At 39.4% G+C, this 11,330-nt stretch overlaps 1 pseudogene; it reads right to left on the reverse strand.

Moving 5' to 3' along the window:
- Positions 1-2,006: 2,006 nt before the first annotated feature.
- LOC138157267 (ubiquitin thioesterase OTUB1-like) lies at positions 2,007-2,852 on the reverse strand (annotated as a pseudogene).
- Between the last annotated feature and the right edge of the window lie 8,478 nt (positions 2,853-11,330).

Below are 11,330 nucleotides of genomic sequence, written 5' to 3' on the forward strand. Positions count from 1 at the left end.
TGAGCTGGGGATTTAATGAGAGAAAAGAGTGTGAGAAAAAGGAACCTAACTCCTCTCAGTAGAAGCCAGGCTTCCCCAGAACTGAATCTGGTCTAAACCACAAGCCTGGGTACAAAACAGGGAGTTGGTTCAGTAGCAGTTAATTAGATTTAGACAATATTATTAACTCTTCTTATTTACAATAGAAGAACTGTTATATAAATAGTTCTTGAATATCTACTCAATATTCACAAGTACATTCTTATTCTATTCCTGAAGAGGTGAGATTATTCCTGGATCATTTACATTTTACTTTCAAATGAATTCTATACATTACTTATTGTGGGACTTTGTAATAGTTTTTCCCTGGTTTATATTCTCAGGTAACATTAAAATTACCCAATATACCATAGAATTTAGAGCTTGAAGGGAACTTAGAGATGATCATACAACTCTCTCATTTTATAGATGGGAAAATTAGTCCCAGAGGAGGGAATTACCTTTCCCAAGATATTAAGGACAATAAGTGACAGAGCCAGGAATTGAACCCAGGTCTCTGACTTAAAATTGAGCCTTCTCTCAACTACATATGACATCTCTGGTTTCATATCTTTTTCTCACCACACTCCTATTCAGAACCCAGGGACAAGCTTTTCTTCTAAGCCTTGAATATCCATGAACCTTTGCACTCTACCACCACCACCACCACCACCACCCCCCAGCACTAGTTAGTAAGGCCTGGATGTTTTGTTGCCTTGGAATTATTCCAGTCAGAGCCCTGGACCCTCACTCATTTGCAGTTAACTATATGAAATATTCATCTATGCCAACCTCTCAGAAACTTTATCAGGACTATCTCTCTATTATGTCTAATGGCCAAACTTGAGATGGAATCCATTCATTCTTGGGAGGGTGTTAGGGTGGGGAAGCATGGAAGAGAAAGCAATTTTTCCCTTCATGAAAAGCAAGCACATTCTGCAAAGACATTCTGCTTCTATAAATATGCCTTTCTAAATGTTAAAGGGTTAGAGCAATTTCCAAAGGTCTTTACCTCAAAAGAGCCCTCAGCTGATATTTAATTGAACTGCTTTTGCTTTGAGAAATGCAGAGAAAACTAACATATGAGATGTGTAAATGCCTTTTTCATTTGTGTCAAAAGAGAGGCTTTTAGTTAAAATAATGGGAAGAAAGTTTTCTGTTATTAAACAAAGGAAAATTAACATAAAGACACTGGATTAAAGGATATGTTTTAAAGTAGTGGGGAAGATGTGTAAAATATGTGTGTATGTATGTATGTATGTATACACACATATTAACTCATTGGTTACTGAAGTTGCTTTTAATTAAAAATATCACTAGGATTCTCTCTCCATTCATAACCATTCAAAATCTTAAATGAAATATAAACATTTCTACAGTCTACTTAAAGTTTGGTTTCTCTCAAAACATGCCCTGGAGCTTCACCAAGGCAAATTCTTTGAATAAGGGAAAGCAGACTATAGTACAATATAAAATAAGAGAGATCACTAAATAATGGAACGCTCGGAAAACATACAGGGTTATTTTATCATTTCAAATTTATAAAATCTCAGCATCAAAAAGTATCTCAAAAGGATGGCTAGGTGGCACAGTGAATAGAATGGCCCTGGAGTCAGGAGGACCTGAATTCAAATCCAACCTCAGATGCTTAACACACACACACACACACACACACACACACACACACACACACACACAAACTAGTCATGTGACCTTGGGCAAGTCACTTAACCCCAACTGCCCTCCAAAAAGAAAAAAAAAAGTATCTCAAAGACAATCTGACATAAGCCATACTTTTTTTTTCTCGCCAGCAACATCCCCTTTAATAAAACACGCAAGGTCGTGGATGACAGGGAGGGAAAAGGGGGAGGGAAATATGACCATTTACAACCACAAAAAACCTCTGTACATGTCCAACGCCTATTAGAAGGGGGGGAGGGGGGGGCAGGACTGGCCCCAGCACTGGTGGGTGGCAGCGGGCAGGGCCCGGGCGCTGTCCCACCTATTTGTAAAGGATGTCGTAGTGTCCGGGTCTGTACAGTAGATACACCTTGGGCTCGGAGCCCTCCGGGAAGACGTGGGGGTTGGTGGTGTCGCCCTCACCGCGGTCCGTGTACTCCACCTGGATGGAGACGTTGAGGGCCTGTGCCAGTGCAATGATGTGGATGTGGTCACTCTCCTTGCACATGGGTTCCACCTCCTGCTGACAAAACTCCTTGACAGTGCGGCCCCCCTCGATGAAGTGCTCAAAGAACTTGCTCTCATGCTGCAGGTAGCCCGAGGTGAGCAGCCGCAGGTAGACCACCAGGTAGTCAGAAGTGCTCTGGTCGTTGAAGGAGGCCAGCAGCTCGGCCACTGAGGTCTGCTTCTCCACCTGCTCGATCAGGTCCATGAATGTGTTGTGGAAATCCTCAATTGTGAAGTCCGTGAAGCCCTGAGACACCAGGTCCTCTTTGCTCTTGGCAGAGATGGCTTTGAACCTCAGCAGCTCCTCGCTGTCTTCCAGAAGGGCCTCCAAGTGGGAGAACCCAAAGGCTCAGTAGAAGCAGTTGCCGTCGGGCCTGGTCTTTCAGATGTAGGAATATTTTTTGTGTAGGTCCTTGATCTTCTGTTGATAGATGTTGCCGTCTTCCGTGTACTCCTTGTTAAGAACAGAGAGTTCCAGACGCTCAGAGAGCGATGTCCTGCTGAATCCGGCCCTGCTGGGCCATGATGGCTTCATCGTAGGCCAAACAGTTCATTCCTTCCGAGTCGCTTCCCAGCGGCTCCGGCTTCTGCTGCTGAGGCTCCTCCGCCTCCATCTTTAAACAGCGCCCCATAAGCTATACTTTTAACAAATTATTGACACTTGTTTTTTACAATACCTTCATTTCTCTATATAGTCCTCCTATCTCCCTCTCCCAGAGAGATATCCTTATAACAAGGAGTAAAAAAAGTGAAAAAATTCAAAATTAACTAGTGTCAACTAACTCTGACATCATATGCAGTATTTCATATCCATAGTCCCCCACTTATGCAAGGAATAAAGATTGGTACATTACCATAGCTCTTTCTAGTCACTATAATTTTGCAGCATTCTGCTTCAATTTTTTTTATTGATGTTCTTGAATTTCATTTACGTTGTTGTAATTTACATATATATGCTTTCCTCGTTCTTTTTATTTCACTTTGCATATAAGTTCACATAAGTCAGCTTCTCTCTAGTCTTTTTTTTTTTTAGGCAATCAAGGTTAAATGATTTGCCCAGGGTCACACAGCTAATGAGAGTCGAGTCTGAGACCGGATTTGAACGCAGGTCCTTCTGACTCCAGGGCCAGTGTTCTATTCACTTCTCTCTATTCTTCATAGTCACTGATACTTACAATGTTGTAATATTCCATTCTATTATGTGGCATATGTTCATATGACATAATTTATTTGGCCATTCCCACATTTGATAGGCATCTACATTAGTTTCATTTTTTGCCAATAGAAAGAGAGGCAATAGTTGGTGGCATTTATTTCTATCTTTGATGTCCTTATAGAATATGCCTTAAAATGGGTTCTCTGATAGGGTATGGGTACAATCTATATGTAAGTATTAAGTCCAATCCCCTCCACAACATTTCCAATAATTCAGTGAAGAAGATATAACATGTACACAAGTAAATATATACAAAGTAATACAAAATGAATTCAAGAGAAATGAAGTGGTAATAGCTGGGGGGAGGGGATAATAAAAGGTCTCAATCAATTAACAAGCATTCTTAAGCACCTACTATGCACCAGGCAGTGTACTGGCTGTGATCATATAAAAGAAAACAATGCAATAATCACTGCCTTCAAGGAAGTTACATTCTATTGAGGTAAATAATGCACGCATGTGTCTAAAATACAGATGATAGATAGATAGATAGATAGATAGATAGATAGATAGATAGATAGATAGATAAAGGTTTACAAATGAAACAAATATAAGTAAATTTTCTGGAAGAGGGCACTAAGAAATGGAGGCATTAGAGAAGACTCCATTATACTTAAGCTGAGTTATTAAGGAAACAAGGGATTCTAAGAGGTGAAGATGAGGAGAAAGTACATTCCAGACATGGAGGGACCTACTTGTGCAAATTGATAAAGGCAAGTGAGTGAACTTGGAAAAATTTGTAGGCCAATTTGACTGGAACAGAAAACACATGAAAAGAAATAATACGAAATAATACTGGGAAAGTATGTAGGAGCCAGACTGTAAAAAGGTGTTGTTGTTGTTTTTAATTAGGCTAATAATTTTGTATTTTATCCTAGAAGCAACAAGGGATCCACTGAAGTTTTTGAGCAGAAGTGGTGACATGGTTAGATTTGGGTTTGTTTGTTTTTTGGGTTGTTTTTTTTTCCAGAAATTTCATTTTGGCAACTGTGTACAGCATGGACTGAAGAAAGAAGAGACTGGGGATAGATAGAACAATTAGGAGGCTATCCAATAGCCTAGTTAGGAGGTGATTAGGCCTGAATAAAAAGTTGAGGCTGTGTGAAGTGAAAGGAAGAATGGACATGAGACATGTTGTGAAAGAAGGATGAATAAGATTTGCTAATAGATTTATATATGGATGTCAAGGTAGAAGTAGAAGTCAAAGATGACTAAGATTACAAACATGGGTAACTAAAAAGATAGTGTAGTCATCAACAGAAATGGATGAGCTTAGAAGAAGGATAGTCTTGGGAAAGGGGGGAATATAATGAGCTCAATTTTGGACTGAGATGCTGTGGAGACATGTGGGTGATTGAGTAGGTGGTTGGTAATATGCAACTAGAGTTCAGAATGCAGATTATGGTTGAATTTGGGGATCATCTTCATAGAGATGATAATCAAACCCATGGGAGTGAATGAGATCACCACTGAAGAGAGTGTAGAGAGATAATAAAAGAGAGTCCAGGACAGAGGCTTAGGGGACACCTACACATAACAGATAGGAAGAGGAGGAGGCTCCAAAAGAAAAGAAAAAAAGAACCAGAAGGTCAGATGGAGAAAAAGAGAACCAAGGAGGAGCAGTGTGATAGAAGCCAAGGGGAAAGGAAATGTTCAGCTGAAGGGATAGTTAAGAGCCTCAAAAGCTACAGGAAGGTCAGGAAGGATGAGAACTAGGAAAATGCCATTGGAATTTGAGAAGGACAAAAGCATCAACAACTAAGGGGATTGAGAAAGGGTTCATGTAGTCAGTGGCCTCTGCACTGAGCCTTTACAGAAGGTAAGAACGCTAAGAGGAAGAAGTACAGAGGGAGCATTTTAAAATTTGAGGAGGATGGGGCAAAATATGGACTGTCAAGTTTGAACAACAGCTGGTAGGGTCACGGGCTGGAACATAAAGTGTGTAAAAGAGAGTAGTATCAAATAAATCTAGGAAAGGAAATGGAATTCAAACTGTGAAGGACATTAAATATCAAGCTAAGGTATTTATATTTTATCATTTGACAACAGGAGCTACTAAAGATTTTTTTTCTTGCTTTTTGGAGGGCAATTGGGGTTAAGTGACTTGCCCAAGGTCACATGGCTAGTTTTTGTGTTAAGTGTCTGAGGCCAGATCTGAACCCAGGTCCTCCTGACTCCAGGGCTGATGCTCCATTCTGCACCACCTAGCCGCCCCCAACTACTGAAGATTTTTTAAGCAGGAGAATGACATGATCAGACCTGAGTTTTAGGACTATTAATTTGACAGTTACATCCCCTCATAGAGGGGAGAGACTGGGAGCAAGGAGACCATTTAAGAGCATATTATAATAGTCCAACTGAATAGTAATGAAGGTCTGAATTAGGGTGGTAGAGATGCATATGAGAGATATTGTAGAGGAAAACAACAAGATTTTATAACTTATTGGGTATGGGGTCTGAGGAAGAAGGAAGAATCATAGATGACTTTGACATTGCAAATGAGTAACTAAAATGTCAAAGACACCCTTAAAAGAAATAGGAAAGTATGGAAGGTGGGGTTGGAGATGGAAGAAATAATGAGTTCTAGTTTTGATATCCAACCCTCACTCCTAGTTCTGTCCTTTGGAATCAAGCAGGAAAAATTTAATCTTTATTCCATTGAACAGACATCCAAATTTTTGAAAATAGTAATTATATTCCCCCACTATCACCACCTACCAAGTTTTCCCTTCTCCAGACTAAACATCACTAGTTTCTTCAACTGTTCCTTGTGTATTATGGTGTCTAGTCCACTTGTCATCTTGGCTGCCCTCCTGGATATATTTTACTTTGTCAACAGCCTTCCTAAAATGTGGTACCCCAGATCTGAACATAATATGCCAGATGTAGTCTGACAGAGGCAGAGTATCAGCATCCTTGTTGTGGATGCTGTGCTTTCATAAATGTAGCCTAAGATTACATTAGCTCTTTTAGCTATCATATCACATTGTAGCACTAAAGTAAAAGTTGTCATACTTTCAACTTATGTCATAAATCAAACTTAGTATACATTTGAATCCCCCACCTCCATCATTTACTAGCTCTGTGACCTTGGACATTTTACCTCTTTGAGTCTCTGTTTCCTCCTCTCAAACATAGAAATAATTCTTGCTGTACCTACTTAACAGGGTTATTGTGAGAATCAAATGAGCTCTTATATATAATAGTGCTTTCTAAAAACAATGCAAATAATTAGGCTTTTTTAATTACACAAAGAATCAAGTAGAGGATTGAAACCTTTTCTCATAGTACAGTATATGTAATATTCCCACTCCATAATACAGCAAGAACATCCCTCATCTAAAATAAACCATTTCCTTAAATCTCTTCAGAAAACCAATAGTTAATATCTTCCCAGGCTTTCTGAATAGAGAAGCCAACAAAGAATGCTTATTTCATCAACATCCCATCACAGTTGGTGGGCACAGCAGCTACAATTCCCACATCACCTATTGTGACACCCGTTCATATCATCTCATCCTTGCCCCACTTTGTCACCTAGGCACCTTCAGGCTAAGACAAGGCTTAATGGGGTGTGTAGAATTAGAAGGGAAAGGATGTGTGCCATGAGGCTGTTACTACACTACCAAGATAATAAGAATTGGTCTCAAGATACTGAACCTCTGCAAGCAACTGTATCCCAGCTCTTTAATTGTATTATTTATGTGAGTACCATGTCTTGGTTGAAGTTAAACAAAACATATGCATGAACTAAGCTCACCTAGCTGTGTCTAAATCCTCACAGGATGGTTTATTAACATCAATTTTATTTTCAAACCTGTATTCTGGCCCAGAAACAAAAGTCTAGTTAATGAAATCAGATAAAAGCAATGTAAGTTATCCATTTGAGACATATGGATATTAAGGTTTAAGACATGAAATTTTCTTTTTGTGTATGGGATTACCACAAGTCAGAGCACTTAAAGAAGGGCAATAAGGAAGCAAATGAAAGCTATGAGAGTAAGTTTGGAACAATCTCAATAAAAGACATTATTTAGGGTCCATCTTCTTTTATAACAAAAAGTCCTTTATACTATAAATGTTAAGAAAGGAAACAATTAATAGTAACACAAACTATTAATATTGTAATTGTGCTTAAGAAAAAATCATTTATTTGAATGATACAGTTTTTTTAGATTTTGTTCAGAGGGCAGGTGTTCTAAGACTAAAAAGCAAGGTAGTTATAAAATATTTAGTAACCCATTTCTTGAGGCAGAATTATAAAGTGTGTTCGGATTTTTTTTAGTGAAAACTTCCAAGAATATTGGATGATATTCAACTCTATCAATTTAGAAATTTAATTAAATAAATATCTATTAAACAGCAACTGGCACTATGCTAGGAATATGACAAAAAAAAAAAAAAAGAAATCGTTCCTAACTTCAAAGAACTTCTATACAGTATAAGCAGCTGAATTCTACTCATACTAGTAGAAAGTATAGGAAATCTTGGCTCAGAGATTTAGGCTCTAGGGCAGGGGTGGGGAACCTTCAATCTTGAGGCTACATGTGGCCCTCTAGGTCCTCAAGTGTGGCCTTTTGACTGAATCCAAACTTCACAGGACAAATTCCCCTTAATAAAAGGATTTGTTCTGTAAAACTTGGACTCAGTCAAAAGGCCACACTCAAGGACCTAGAAGGTCACATATGGCCTTGAGGCTGCAGGTTCCCCACCCCTGCTCTAGGGCTTTGAATATTCTTTGCCCCCTGTAGCAGCAAGCACCCTAGCATACCCAGGATGGCTGCTAGCACAGGTTCTTAGATCTGCTTTTCTAAAGGAAAGCAACTAAAAATGGGTTAACAATCTTACTTCAATCAAATATATATCATTTACTTAGTTCAGGGGGAAAAGTCAGCATCCTGAACTTCAGAGAATATAAACAGAAGTTACAAGCAGAAAAAAAATACAGAGAAACAGACCAGCAGACAGGGCTTCCAACTGTCTGACCATTACATCCATACCTAGTTAGTTACCCAAGAGGGAAGCATCAACATCTTGATTTTCAAAGCCAGGGGTCTCAACAGCTGCCCGGAGTCTTATCTGACCAAATCATACAACTCTTCCCAAAGTGAGCCCCAAAGCAAAACCTCATATCAGGGTATGTATAGCCTTCTCCTGGGTCAGAGAATGTGACAACCCTCTTGACCCACTGCCCAATCACAAAGTAACAAGGTGTGGACATTCCTGAAAAACAAGCCTCCTACCACAGGCTCTATGTGACCACATTCAGCCTATTAGGGGGCAGAGTATATTTTCAAATCAGGGAATGTTCTCAGATTCACTTAAGTCTATCAAGGGGCAGGGAAGATCTTCAGATTACATTACCATTATACCCCTGCTCCTCAATGAAATTCCTATAAATACACACCTCAAATTCTCTCTGTCTACTACTAATATTACTGCTACCTGAAGTGAATCCCGATACAACCTCATTATTTAAAAGGTTGATTAAAGACTTTCATTATTCAAAATTTCATCATTCAGTAAATAAACATTTATTAAATACCTACCATATTCTAGCACTGTCATAAGCATTGGAGATACAAAGAAAAGTGACAGTCCTCATTCCCTAGGAGCTCATCTAATAGGAGAGGGAATATGAAAATCACTATTTACAAATAAGATATAGATATTATAAACTGGGATAATCCAATTCAACCTGTTAGGTGGAAGGCACTTGAATTAAGTGTTGAGTCAGGAAAAGCTTCTTATACAAGGTGGGATTTCAACTGGGACTTGAAGGAAGCCAGGAGAAGGGATAGCTAGGTAGCACAGTGAATAGAGCACCAGCCCTGGAGTCAGGAGGATCTGAGTTCATATCTGACCTCAGACACTTAATACAAAATTAGCCATGTGACCTTGGGCAAGTCACTTAACCCCAATTGCCCTACCTTCCCCCCTCCAAAAAGCAAAAAAAAAAAAAAAAGCCAGGAGACAAAGGGGGGGAGCATTTCTAGGTATGGGGGAACAAACAGTGAAAATGCTGGGAGATGAGAGATAGAGTGTCTTGACACAAGGAGGACAGGATCACTAGATCAGGAATGGAGTGTAAGGTGTAAGAAAACTAGAAAGCTAGGAAACTCCCAGTATGGAAATTACTTTCACTGATGCAAATCAGCAGCTCATTTATATCCCTAATGGAGGAGGAACAGGGCAACAGATCACTCTGGGTAAGCTGAGAGGTGCTGTGTTCTGTCATACATTTCCCAGTGTTCTTGGGTTTTCATTTTCCTTAGCCTTTTGAAAAACTTCTGCCTATATTTTTTGCAAACTGAAATGGGTAAGGAGAAGTTTAACTGGAGTCTCCCCAGTCTTTTCCTACTCTGTAGCATAGAGTAGAAGATGGGGTATACTATCCACAATGACCAGAGCAGGAAGAGGATGCAAAGATTGAACTGAGATCTCCTTGAGGAGCCTTTCATACAGTTGTCTGACAAGAAAGCTCACAAAACCAAGAACAGTCTAGAGAGAGCCAGAAGAGTTGGAGGTTGTGGTCGAAAATGAGGTAAAATTGGGGCGGCCAGGTAGCACAGTGAGTAAGAGCACCGGTTCCAGTGTTGAGAAGACCTGGAGATAGAATCCCGGGCTCAGACACTTAGCACCCACCCAGAAACACCTGGCTGTATAACCTTGAGCAAGTTACTTAATCCTAATTGCTTAGGGGCGGCCAGGTGGCTCAGTGAGTAAGAGCACTGGCTCCAGTATCAGGATGACCTGGATCAAATCCCGGCTTAGATACTCAGCACCACACCCAGAAATAACTGGCTGTGTAACCTTGAGCAAGTTACTTAACCCTGATTGCTTTAAAAAAAAAAGAAAATGAGGTAAAATTGATATTTGTTTGCCATTGGTAAGATCAAGTATTCCAGCCCCCAGCTATTTTCCTCTCTTTTTCCCTCAGAGAGTTTTGCTAAGGAAGCTTCCAATAAAAAAAATCTGCTCAATCCCTTTTCCTTCCATTTCTCACAGGCCTGGTAGGAGGAAGAGTGGGAGGAAAGAAATCTTCAGGTTATAACATTATTACTTTTTGAAGCATCGTTTTGATTATTTTGAGTTTGCTATTCTGATTATAAATAATTATAATTATAAATAAAATAAATTAACAATGAATAGTTAAATTCTATGACTTGGGGAAGATGTAACCAAAGAGCAGATAGAGCTGGCCCATGGGAGAAAATGGGGACTCCAGCAAAGGGCATTTGTAGTTGTCCCTAAATTAAGTTCAATTGTGTCTATCACCACCCTACCAGTCATACCCTATAACAACTTAAAGTTATAAAGCACTGTCTGGGGCACAGAGTGGTCACTCGTGTAGATCAGAGGAAAGAATTTAACACAAGTCTTCCTGACTCCAAGGTCAACCATTCAACATTATTTCCAGCTACCTCTAAAAAAAAGATCATTATTAGCACTTAAGTCTCAAAACAACAACAAAGAAATAGTGTAGAGAAAAGCAAGGCATCGATAAGAAAATAGGCAGCTCTCCAAAATATTTTGCATCATCCATTGGTTCATTCATTCCACCTATGATCTTTAAGGTCTTTTCCTATTGTATAATGCTATGACTAAAACTTAACTTTTCACCTTCCCTACCAAGACTCACTCCCTCATCAGACTCCCTATTCTTGTCAGTGATGAAATTTAAAACCTGAGAGTTCTTAATCTTTCCTTAATCCCCCCCAATTTATAGAATCTCTCCATCCTCTACATTTCCCTAGGTATTGTTATGTCTAACAATTACTCAGCATTTATCATTATACATTATTTTACTTTTCATTTGTTATATGTTTTAAGCTCTCAGATTGTAAGCACCTTTAGGAGAAAAGGAAGGAAGGAAGGAAGGAAGGAAGGAAGGAAGGAAGGAAGGAAG

Source organism: Petaurus breviceps, unplaced genomic scaffold (genome assembly GCF_028583685.1).
Source record: "Petaurus breviceps papuanus isolate PSGF00001 unplaced genomic scaffold, PetGlider_PUasm1.0 171, whole genome shotgun sequence".
NCBI lineage: Eukaryota > Metazoa > Chordata > Mammalia > Diprotodontia > Petauridae > Petaurus > Petaurus breviceps.